Raw genomic sequence first — 13,977 nt, forward strand, 5'->3', positions numbered from 1 at the left:
TTTATATAATTGTAAGTCAGCATGAAACATACTTCTTTAAAGTGTTTAAAGGCATCATTTTAGACAGAACTAAGAAATTGTTAGGGAAAAGCTTGTGCCAATCTATCATTAGGACTCAGCTGACCATATGTTAGGTAGGAAAGTACAGTTACAAGTAGTTTGGAGCAAAAATTATTTATGGTACACTTTGTGTATTTCAGTACAGTGTTTCTCAACTTCTATCTTGACTTAGAACCATTTACAATACATATCTTCCAGTCAAAATTTATTTTCATAATGATATGGGGATGGAGGAGGTGAAAAATCATAAAGCTTTACAAATCTTAGCATTTTTATGAAGGAGAATACCACAAGCACATTTAGCATTCATGGGAGAAATCAAGTTTCCTTCCTCATAAGATATGGAGAAAAGAAGTAGTCAAGACATCAAAGGTGTCAAGAGTAATGTTAGGACCCCAGAAAGAACTCTCTGCAGCAAAAGAAAAAAAACTCAGAAACAGAGGAACAAAAGACTGAATATTGAAGGTTCAGTCAAGTGCCATTAACAGGGCATCCTGTTTCCCTCTCCCTCAACAAAAACCAGTTCATCTTCTCATACCTGAATGAAGAAACAACTAATAGTAACAAGACTATATATAACAAGCCTGTTTACCTGAGTCACCATCTCTTAAACTAGGAAGGGTTCCAAGTTAAACTGTAAAATTGTTATTCCACTATATATTTTATACTATAATACATATTTTGAAGGCATGGTGATAACAAGTTTGCTTTTCTTTGTTGAGACACTCCATAGTCTGAGATTAATATACAAATGAAGTTATGCAGAAAGCAGACATTTGAAATATTTGAGATTTCTGAGTACTTGCTACTTGCTTACAATTTCAATAGCACGTACAATGCTTATTTCTCTATGATCCGCAGTACTATCAGCAAGCTCTACTTCCAATTCACTTTTTTCAATAATTAATATGCAATATGCACCAATGAAAACTGAAGAAAATTTATATGAATATCAGAATAGTCCAATAATAGACACTAAGCATTGGAATTTCACAGATTCCAACTGAAGATTTATTTATTGCAAATTTATTTGCAAAGGTACATTTCTAATCTTGTTGTACGCATTCTTGAAAGGCAGTCAATATTGTTAAGTATTGTACAAGGAGACTTTAATCATCTGATGGATGCTGAATCTTTGGAAACCAAAGATTCCTCCTTTCTTAGGAGCTCTTCAATAGCAGGAAGGAATGTGATCTTTACCCTATGCACGGAACAGGCTTCAGGTGCATCTGTGTATGTTAGTTTAACTGACCCATTTTAAAATCTTAGTGGCCTCTAACACATCACAGCTGTTCACTGAACAGATGGGAAAGGTTGTAGTATTTGAATATTTCATTATTAGTGAGACAGGTCACATAACTAGCCATAAATCATCTGTTTACAGGCGCTTTATTTGATGCAAAAGATGCAGGGGTTTTATTTTTACACCTTGAAAGTTTTCATCACTGACAAAGTCAGCCATATTTGTACTGAAAATATTGTTACTGTGCAAATTATATCTCAGAGCTCACAGACATAACACATGATGCCCAAGGCCTAGGGTTTTTGAAAGACACACACACAAATCACATCTTTACTACTATTTCTCATATGCCATATGACTAGTATACATGATATCATATGCAAGAGGAATAAAACATGCTTTTTTTTCAGAGTGCAAGTTAAAGTGGGTATCCTACAACACCCTGCCCATAAGAATTACATGCCCCCTTACTAAAGCAATCGAGTATTGTACAGAAAACACTTATTTTAATTTTTAGAGAAAACCCAGTAAGACTGATTTCTGTTAAGATGTGTGAGACACTTATATGAATTTAACAAAGAATAACTGAGGTTGCCAGTTAGTTATATAAGGTCTCTGATACTCAGTGACCTACAGCAAAACAGAGAAATACTGTCTGTAAGCAATGAATTCAGACAACAAGATGATACAGATTTGGGAGGAGGGAAAATTTTCCTTGTACCAAGGACAGAAATTGGAAAAAACAAAAAAGTAATTCCACTGTGTATTCTGAAACAGACTTCTATTCTGAGGGGCCCTTTAAAATGCTGACTATTGAAACAAAACAAGGTCTTAGATTGGTCAGGATGAGTTTGGTACAGTGCTCTGGGTGATGCTCTCTTTGTGTTGAGAAAGGAATATACTCTGAATAATTAGAAAAGGTTCCACTGACAGTGTTAAAGGAATGTACTCTGAATAATAAGAAAAGTACTCTGAATAAGAAAAGTTTCCACTGAAAATGTTAAAGGAACATACCACTGACAATGTTAAAGGAATGTGCTCTGAATAATTTGAAAAGATAAGATGGGCACCTGAAGGAGATAAGGAGACCATAAGTCAGGAAATCATTGAACAAAGAAAATTGCAAGGTTTATTCCACCTAGATCCCACCTATTATGAGAATGATTTGGTGTCAAAATCAAATGAATATGTATGTAAAGATGTTGTAACTTCTCATGAAAACTGTATAAAATACCTAACTTTTCACTGAAAACTTTGGAGCTAGTTTTCTGGTGCGAATCAGCTAGCTCCCCAACATTGCACGAAATAAATACCTTTGCTGCTTAAAGACAAAATTTGTCCCTGAGCAGTTACTCTGTGCCATTTTGGCATCACTATGTCCAGTTCTTCTCTAATCCTCGTCTATAAGGTAAAATTCATTGCATTAGGAACTGACTATTTGATTCATATTTTCATTACGTATGGCTTCATCACCATATCACCCTCAAGCTGAACAATCCTATTGTTGCTTATCTGAACTTACACTCATGGGAAGATTAGTAGTAGTATAATATTGCATTATTTTAGCTCACTCTCGCAAAAGTGTACATATCCATTTATATTTTTACTATTGCTTAAGGCTAACAGAAAAAAATGTATTTATGACTTCTGTCCTATTGCATTTTTTGAAAGAAAAATGTTAGTACATCACAGAAAACACGTACAAAGAAAAAATTAACAACATATATGATAGAAAATGAGAAAAATAATGCACAGAGGCTGTTATCCAAGGTTCAGTTATATCATAACAGAAGACTGAACTGCAGTAGGCTCTGAAACAGAAAAAGAATTTAAAATATAGAAAAGCTACAAGCCATGGATACTAAATTTAGGAATATAAAACATTTCCTGTCATCATCTAAGAGAGGTGAGATAAATTAGTTGAGCTTTATTTATTTTTATTACTGTTATTACCAATGTTTTACACTTTGATATCTGATCTGTGCTTTCATTCCACTTTTTCATATTTAATCCTTTTTTATCCTATTAAAAAAAAAAAAAAACAAAAACAAACAAAAAAACAACTGTGAAAGATTCAGAATTATTACTTCAAGCCAGTAAAACCAAAAGGTTTTGAACCATAAATAACCTAGCTTCCTAAACCAAAGACCATTTCCTCCGCAGCAAATCCAGAGATTTAATTACATGAAAGACTGAAAGTAAGGAACTTTATGATGAAACTGTACTGACAATAATTTTGAGTAAAAAATAGGAATGGTATACAGTGACAGGAACGCTGATAGAAAATGGAAATCTTGAAGTGCACAAAATGTTTCCTCTTCATAAGGAATCACAAACTTACAAGACCTACTTTGAACACACTGACCCCTTCCAAATCCTGTTGTGATAAAAACAACTAAGACCTCAACGTCATAACTGTTCAGCTTGATTATTAAAAACAACTTTAAGAATATCCAAAATTAATTTTCCACAAATTTTGTTAAAACAGGTAGATGAGACATTGAATTTTCAACACATATTTCTCATGTCATTTTGTTCATTTTTTTCTAATCTGACAAAATTCTTCATATTACCACCAAAATACTTCAGGAAGTGAGTGGTGACAACAAAAGTGAATTCAAAACTAAATCCAACCATCTTTCCAGTTAACTTAAATATCTGAGTCTTGATTCAAAGTTTATATAGAAAGTGAAATCCATCTAATACTTAGGACTACACCTTTAACTTCCATAATCCTATGAGTTATATGACACTGATTGGCTTTTTTTTTTTTTTTAAATGGCTGATGCATGAGAAACCACAAAGTCCCAAAATAGGAGGAAGGATATGGGAATGCACACATTCCTCCTTCAGAGTCCGTCAGTATGCTCAGAAGACATTGCTACAGGACATCACATTGGGCTCTAGTGGTAGGACTCAGACTATCATCCTCATAATAATTTGACCTGATGTATGAGAGGTCATTACAAAAGAAGGCAAAATATTTGGGAAATAAATCAAAAGGAGAGATTCACTTGACATACAATATAAAAATTATAGAATATTTTCCCCAAATTCTTTAATAGCCTAAGATTTCCTCAAGGAAATGTATCCATTTACCAACTTGTCTCAGTAAAATATTATGTTTATTTAGTATCTGACAGTGATATGAAAAAAAAAATCTAATGTCTTGGTTTGGAGTCAGCAGAAACTTATTATTTCTGTTAGGAAAATGAAAAGCATCTCACCTCCTCTTCAATGGTACTCCACTAAATGGAGTAAATTGGCACAGAATAAGAAGTGATTTACTGTTTGTCCTTTAGAGTACAGAGAATGCATCATATTTGCATTGAATGCATTGGAATTGCTGACATCATGCCTCAGTTGGCTTACTGTCATAGATAGGATCAACAGGCTGTGTCAATAAAAATTTTTTCAACGTTCTGGTCAAATACCAAAATTGCTTAGTCTATAAACAGGAAAAATTAAAATAATGATGGAGAAAAAGTCTATTTTGGATATGTTATGAAACAATGTATGTTTTTCTGGATATCATCATCTTCTTTTAAATGTATCTCCTGTAATACAGACAACTGAAGAGCTTCTTCACTGTCCATATAATTTGAATTAGTGTGTCATCTCACAGAATGCCAAGTAACAGCAAAATTTAGCTAAAGAGAGAATGGTGGTCTATCAGTGTTCAGCAAAAGAGAACACCAAGTTCTGTTCTCTCGGATACTGGGTTTTTGCCATTTTACTAACATACAATGATTAATGCCGGAATCAGAGTGATCAAAACATGCTGTAAAAATCAAATACCAGTCTAAAAACAAAAGGTAGCATAATGTATTTGCTTCTCTGACCCACAGAAGACCAAGACAAAAGCAACCACAGATGATTAAAATACTGGAAGCAACTGAATGACAAGGGGTTTTCTAGCCTTCTACATATAACAAGATAGCTGCTTCTCCCAGCATCAGTCCTTCTACTACATCTGTGTCAAAACTGTTATCTTTGATGCCAGCAGTTTTATGCAAGGTAGCATGGTTTTCATATTTTCCAACACTGAAGAGTTAAATTCTGATTTTGTACTGCATTTCAAAGTACAACTAGAGGATTCTTAGCTTTTATATTTAATAAAAAAACCCCTACAATTAAGGATCACAGAAGCAGAAAATATACTGGATTGTAAAATCAGAACAGCTATACATTTTACTAAATGTGTGCATCTTAGCCATAAATTTCAAAAACAAGTTTATGGAATGCTAGACACAGAGTAATGTTAAGCACTGGACAGAAAGTTATACCCTACATGGACATTTGAACAAGTTGTCTAGTCAAGTGCAACAGATAAAGTTCATTAAAACCTTTTTCTACAGCCATATCTAATTTCCAGATCTTCACATACTGCCTGTGCAAGCATTTCTGGGGACTGGTGCTGGAACTGTATGTACAAGCCATACAGTATGGATAAATTTAAATTGTTATAGGTGGCCAGACAAAATCCATAATCAGTTTATCAGATTATAAATATTTGAATTAAACATATTGTCATCCTTAATTTCCTCGTGACAATTTTAATTGTTTTACTTACCAAATGGTGTAAGGGTTGTAAACTTATGGTTCTGTGCAGCTTAAAAATTATTACCCTCCTAATGATGTTTCTTGACAACGGTAATGTGAGTTGAATCAGGTGAATACCCAACAAAACTGTTAACATTTGCGTAACTGCAAAATGCTATGTTTTTCCAAACTAATCTATCATCTAGAGAAAACTCAAGGGCAAATAAGATAAATGCAGTCAGAATTTAAAATTATGATTTAGCTTTCAATTTTCTAAGAAGCATGGGGTTTTGAAATTTGGGGAAAAAATATTCTTACCCTTTTGAGTAACACACTATTTTTTAGCTCAAGCTTTTAAGTAAAAGTAATGTGAATTAAAACAGGACTTTGCAGAACCATATGGTGAAATTTTAACTATATGAATGCAAAAATCTAGGCAATAAATTACAAGCCATTCGTTTTTACATCCTACAGTTTCCTGCCTGTGAGTTTTGTCTGTAGGCCACTTTTTATATGAAATACTATCAACAACACTATACCTGTCATGATTTCAAGACAAACAATATAAATATTTGCTAACTTCAGTTATATTCATTGCAATGATATTCATCAGCTTAGCTCATAGATCATCATAGGCATTTGAAATATATGCAAATACATATATCTTCATAACCGATTAATATGCTTCTGGCCAGGATGTCTCACAGCAATTCCATCTCCTTTTCATTTACTCACTAGACCCATACTTACTGTAATTAATATCAGCTTGAATACCAAAATATGCTCATACCATAAATACAGCAATTATATAAAGGAAGCTACTTATTTCCATAATGTTAAATCCACAACTGAAATACACTTTTAGGATTCTTTGGGCTTATCAGTTTATTTCTTGCACAGTCCTTCTTTTATATATATATATATATATATAAAAATATATTATATATATATATATAAAATAAAACTATTAACTTCATTCCCTAGCAGTAAGTGTAAAAAATTGGGCCCACTGGATGCTATGTTTCAGTTTTTCCTTCTTAAGTTTTTTTCTTTTCTCTGTTGGACAACTTTAATTTTGTTTTTAAATCTCCAACTTTCTATTTAAATATTTAATTTCTGTTTAAACATTTAATTTTAATTTTCTTTTAAGAAATAGATGTAACTATGAATGACAGCTCCTCTTTTAACCCTATGATATAAGGTATTCATTACGATGTGGAAATACACATATTTATGACTTAAAATTCAAATCCCCTTCTGTTCCAATGAACAGCTTCAGCTGCAAAAAGTATACAGAGCAGTATTCTCCTGTGCTTAAGTGCAAGAGAACAGACAAAGGACATTAATTGGTGAGGTTGAAATTAACAAACCCGTTAAAACAACAGTATCTACACTGAGAACAGAACTTGTCAAACATTGTCCCACAAAACCCTGGATTTGCTTTACATTTACCTTGCTTCTTTATATTATCTCCAGAGCATTAACTAAAAATGCTTGCAGAAAACAAGTACAATGTACATAATTTTGCACAAAGACGTACTATATAAAGTCAGTCCTTCTCACAATGCACGTAGGTTTTTACCTCCAATCACTACTAACTACAATTATGTGACTATACACATATAAATCTACGATAAGCATAGCTTAATGACTCCTGTGTATATTAGCTTCAGTTAAACACTGTTGTTTTGCATCGATCCTTGAAAAAAAATATGACCTTTTCTTCAAGGCCAACTTTTGTATTTAAAGAGTTCTTGCATGTGCTTTGACATAGAGGTACCTGTAGTTAAATAATTTGTGGTATTGTACATAATCTAATTTGTTTGATAAACTCAAGCACCACAAAATAATAGGTGATTTATTCTACTAATACCTACACTATTATATATGGATTTGTAAAATATTTTCACGGTCAGATACATTTATGTGTAACTGTGTACTAAAGGTCACGTTATGGGGTACACGCTAAGCTGGAACATGTCAGTTGATGGCAGCTCAAAATTTATCAAAACAGGTGAAAATTCCCACTCATTTATTTGTATGAAGTCAAAATTAATTTGCAATACAGTAATTGGTTTCATTTTGAAACATGACTGCAACATCAAAAATACTTATACTGTCATGTCAGAGTCTTTTCTCTGCAGTGGCTGCTAAATGGAAACTATTTGAGAGTAGTAACACTTACTAAGGTCACTTTCTGATTAATTTTTCTTGAGAAATAGTAAAACCAGATTAGCAGGTCATAATTCAAGCCAGTATTCCCTGTCCACCCTTCCATTGCTCCCATATGGAAGATTTTTCTTAAAATTGGTTAACAAATCCAGGTCTTTTGCATAAACTACTGAGAAGTTTTCATGCAAAATTGTACTTATTATGCATTTTCAAAAATATATCAGAAATTAGACCATTCATGTTTGCAGTGACACACATATAACATACGCTAGCATTAAATTAGAAGGAGTGCTCAGGAGTGTCTGCTTCAATATGATTGTCTGGGAAGGTACAGTAGCAATGGTGGGAAGGGTACATGTAGGACTTTTTCTGACCTCTACAACAAAAGCACAGAAGACTGATAACTGCATTGAGAAACCTCTGTAAGGAGACACTCTCTGTTCTTGAAGTAGCACTGATAGAAAAGATGTAACTGACAATGAAAGCCTTGCACAGCATATTCAACTTGCAATGGAAAATGACTGCTTGTATTCACACTGGCAAAGGACTAGTTACCACTTTTTTTTTTTTTTTTTTACTTACAGTCATGTCAACATACTTTGGGGCTGAAATATTTCTGGCAAGAGTTTGCCTTTGCACTACTTTAAGCACTCTTAAAGTGCTGGCATGCTTTTCTGTTCTATTAATAACACAGTAAATGAAAGCACATATATTACAGAGCAAAATTTTGTTACTTCAAGCCTTATGTACAAGATTAATGAATCTGAGCTATGCATATTTAAGCAACGTGGTCAACAATAATGGACATTAATAGGCCCCAAAACAATATAATCCAGGATGTTCTAATGAGCAGGAGGGGAGGCATGGAGGATTTATAAATATATGTCATTGGCAAAAAGGAAGACTATTTAATCCATTAATCTTTCTGATTTTTAAAAGGAACAGGTTGAGTTAAAAGACCAACTACACTTTCCTCAGTTAGATAAGGAAAATTTGTTTTCCTGGTGTCTCTATGAACTGGTCAGGCTTCACTTCATGTCACATTTACCAGATCATTCCTAGTATGTTAATAGACCACCTATTTCTGTTCACACTCTTAGTAAGCACATGCTTAGCCAGGCTTCTCTGTACAGCCGTCTATTCTCCAGGAAAGCAATATTTTGTTAACCTGACTCCTAGCTGAGGCTGGGCAGGGCATTTTACCCTTTCTCACATCATGGTTTATGTAGCTCCTTCTTCAGGATGCATAAAGACCTTTTAACTCTTCACTGTACAAGTACAGCCATGTTCAAACAAATCAGTTACTGCAATTTGTTGAAGGGAATGCAATGGAATTAAAAGCAATTTTTTTCTGAGTCTGAACCCTTACATGTTCAACTCATTCAATCTCTTCAATGATTACAACCATCTTTACAGTCAACAAAATCCCATTCCAATACTTATTTACTGATTAATCCTGGAGGGGGTTAGGGAGGGGGGGCAGGGGGGTTGGAGGGTTGGGGAAGTGATTTCTTGTTTCTATAAAACTCTATTGTATGAGCATGTATGAGGTCATATTTAATTTTCAGCTAAAGTTTTTCATTAATGTACATTTTCTTTAAGCATTTTCTTACATTACTGTTTCCATTTGTAGTATTGGCTTCAAGGCCTCTAACTAGGAAACAACTATTAAACAGAAAAAAAAAAGAATAAAAATTAAAATTATGGCAATAAAAATTGTTGGCACAAAAATAACTCACATGAACTCTAAAAATAGTTTGCAGTTGAAAACTGAATCTTGCTGAATCTAGGACTGAAATTAACCAAAATGTTTGAAACGTATGACCTTATTCCTTATGACCTCAGGCTAAAAGTCCTTCTGAACAGCAGACACAAAGTTTTCTCAACTGGACATGGCTAAATTATGCAGAAATCGATTGAGAGAGAGAAAAAGCACATTCCTCCACTTGAAGAGCGAAACCCTCACAATTCCAAACAAGTGTTATTTTTCCTATCTCAACATGTTTAAGGAACTCAACAGAGTCTAAGGAACAGACAGACACAGGGAAAAGACTGCACTGCACCACAATCATTAAATGAACTGTATGCAAAAATTAATCGACTGACTTGTGTTTCCATTTCCATGCTGACCTGAGTGTTTAATACAGGTTGTGATAACAACACGAACTTTCATGTAGCAAGTGTACACCTAAAGACGATCAAAAATATAACAGTCTTTTCATTACCTTCTTTCCATTAGATTTATGAGTGTAATATAAACATGTTTGGGAGAGGAGGAGAAAAATAAATCTCTCCTTATACTACCAGCATTTCCAAGGGTTACATGCTGATTTATTTTTCACAAGCATTTCCCTAGAGAAGTTATTAGAAGCTTATCCTTCTGAAGCGCACAATAGCATGAAACTTTCAGGAAGATCTGCCTCTCTTTTGCACTGTTTTCTCAGCATGAGAAAACAATTTGATCCTCATTTTAGTAGTATTCCATAGCACTGTAAAGCTCTGTCAGTCAGTTATAATGGAAACTATTAGGATGCCAAATGGAGGATTATCTTGTCTTGGTTATGATCTCTGCAAACAGCATGACTAAAGGAAACTTTAAAAACCAAATACCCTGCTTTCTTTCAAGGACCTCAGTATCATTTTAAAAGGAAAACAAACAACACATAAAGCTTCCAAAAGATAATTCTAAATCTAGATCATAACTGATCTAAGAAAAAAAAAAAAGTGTTACATAACACAACATTCTACAAGATTTGCATGAACAACCCAATTATTTACAAAAGCAAGAGAGGAAACAAAGTCTGCATTTTTTAAGCTAATGCATTTTGTTTATTGTAATCTGAAAGCATCTGGAGGGAGTACTTTTGCATTATAGGAAATTTATTCTAGATTTGTTGGTATTGCAGAATGCTTTCTGCTGTTTATAGATATTTAGCTCTTGACAATGATTACTGGCCTTTATCTAATGTACTCTCAGGACACAAGATTCCAAAGTGCATGTTACAGGGCTGGAATACAGGTGGTTGGAAAAATAAAAGCAGAGCACTGCTTGTATTTTGTTTCAGTCTTCCCCAAAATATAAACAGGCAGCTGTGGTGCAGTATTACAGTCTTAGAAGTAAATTGTTCTCATTTTCTTCAAAATTAAAAACAAACAAACAAACAAACAACTAAAACATTCCAATAAGTAAAACATTCAAAAGATCATGATGAGTATCTTTGCAAAAAACCACAAATCCAAACAAAAAAGCAAACAAACAAACAAAAAAACCCACCCACAACAAAAACCCCAACCTTGCTATTCTGTGTTGCATTTTTTTTCTTTTTTGGTCAAAATTGCAAATCAAAACCAATCTTTTATAATTTGATATAGCACTTAGCAGTAAGACTTGGTCTGAAATGAGGTTTTCATGTAACATTCTAGTATAAATAACCAGTGTTATGCTTCATGACTATTCTGAAATTGCAACTAGTTGGCAATTATAAAAACCAAGAAAGAGCTGTGGTAACTTGCTGAGATTCTTGTAAGATGAAAATCTTGCTGAGATTCTTGTAAGATGAAAATGCCCTTGCAAAAGAATGTAGGGCTATTACATTTGAATCAGAGGAAAGCCTGCACTTTTTAATTTTTTTTGACTGATTTTATAAAAAGCCCTATATGAAGGTACAGAAAACTTTGAATTATAATTGCCTGTAGATCACTGTTTGCAAACCCACTGTTAATGCTTAGGGTGATGTATGTTCTATATAACTATAGAAGTGTGACAGTTCTGTATATACTAAAGCATGTAATACGAGGATGCAAGGAAATCGAAGAAAAGATACAACTTAGTTGACTGAGATCTCCATTAATTCAGCAGGCTAGAGCATCCTTATATAAAACATTGCTAAATTTGCATAGTTAAGAACAGTGAAGACTAGTCTATAAAAGCATCATATTAGTGGAAAAGATTCTTGAACATTATATTAAAGGAGGTAAAAAAATGTGGAAGTCTCTATTATTAAGGAAAGTGTCCTTTAGTCAGATCAATACTTAGAGAGCAGAATAGATTTTAAGTATTTGTTTCACTTACTGCCTACAGTCCTAATTGAAGTAGAGGTATTCCCTTTAAAAATTCCCATGCATTGTAACTAAGCATCAAACAGTATACTCTAGGAGAAAGGCCAAAAAAGTTTTATTTCCCACATGAATGATCCTGGCGTCCAAATTCTGAGGCAAATATACCAATAGTATACAATTCTTGTATAATTAATGAGATATTTTTCCTAGTGTCTATGCACAGAAAGGTGGCGAAACTGAAGAACAGCTCAAGAAACAAAAGATTAGAAGCAACACACAATTTAGAAATCTGTATCAGTCTAGGAGTAAAAAGCTCTCCTGATACTCTGTGATACTGATCACACAAAAAACAATGCATTATGTCACAATGTTGGAAAAATCGTGTCAGAGTAAGCATGCCAGATATTTTGAAAAGATAAAAAAGTATATTTCAAACTTTTTTTCAAATATATTTTGAGTGTAGTCTGTAAACCCCATGCAAAATTGTAGTGTATTTTCATTACAAAGAAAGTGTAAAAACCAAAATTTTTTTACTTTAAACCTAAAAAGCAAATTTAGGACACCAAGCACATTTACAGAAAATCCTGATTTATAGTTATGATTAAACTAAAATTAATCAGAAAATCAATTTCCCACCTAGCAATATGTATCACAGTTTTGAGAAGTTGTCCTCTGTCTCACACTTAAAGAAGAATTTTAATCTTAGGCTGAACAACTCCTTAAGCAAGAAGCTGCATCAGCCATACACAAAATCACAAGGTGATTGTCACATTGACAGCAGATATTATTGTACTGTGAAATTCATATAACTATTCAGATACATACACACACATGTATATGCTTATATGAGTAGTTATGTGAATTATTACATATATGTAAATGTATATACACACCTATATATATGGCTTCCATCAGACCACTTCCCAGGTGGCAGTGGGGAGAGGCTCCAGCAGTGCCGTGGCCACCAGGACCAGCCTCCAGCCCTGGCCGATGCTCTGCTGAGGAGCCTGGCCTGAGCAGTGGCTGCCACCATGCCACAGCCTGGCTGGGCCTTGCATCTCTGTCCATGTTTTCGCTGGGATAGAGTTAATTTTCTTCTTAGTAGGGGGTACAGTGCTGTGGTTTGGATTTAGTATGAGAACCACAACAGCCTCCTACCTGCTGATTTGTACCTGGCTCTGTCCTCATCCCCAGGGAGGTGACCTATGCCCAGGGCTGCCCCAGTCCCCTGGGCTGCCCTGCTCCTGGCTGGGGCAGGGGGACAGACCCTCACTGCCAGGCCTTGCCCTGATCTGCTGGGGAGCCCCCAGCAATTCCTGGAGAAGTTAAAAATTCAACATATCCATTTAAGAGATATAATTAGAAATATCCAGCTTTCTGAATGTCATTTTCCCCCATTCACACTATCAGTTTAATAGGTTGCCACAGCTCCTGAACAAATAGCTGAAAATAAACAACTGTGGATTACATCAGGGCAACGCCAAAATCAGTGTTTGGAGTCTGCGCCCCTAGGACACAAGCCTTTCTGTACTCTGCAATTGTCAAAGGACCACAAGAATGCTCTTTTCTGCCATAGCATCCACCGAGTCTCAAATTAAGCCGAAATACTCTCATTAAAACAAGGACACAGTATGTCTAAACAACTTTTATTACTGTCAACTGTGTGAGACTGGAGGTTAAACAAATATCATGCCTTTCCTTTCCAAAGAAAGTGGAAGATACTAACAGTCGGTTGATATTAAATTCAAGCAGGAGAGTAGAAAAGGAAGTGGTAAGGAGAAGAAAAGCTTTAATTTCAAGAGGTGTTAATGACATATTTTGGGGTAGGTCCCATGCTTCTAATTTCAAGTTTTAAAGAATAACTGTTGTGAGAAAAACAGTTGTCAACATATAAAGTTCCA

Source organism: Falco punctatus, assembly GCF_963210335.1.
Source record: "Falco punctatus genome assembly, chromosome: 3".
Classification (NCBI taxonomy): Eukaryota; Metazoa; Chordata; class Aves; order Falconiformes; family Falconidae; genus Falco; species Falco punctatus.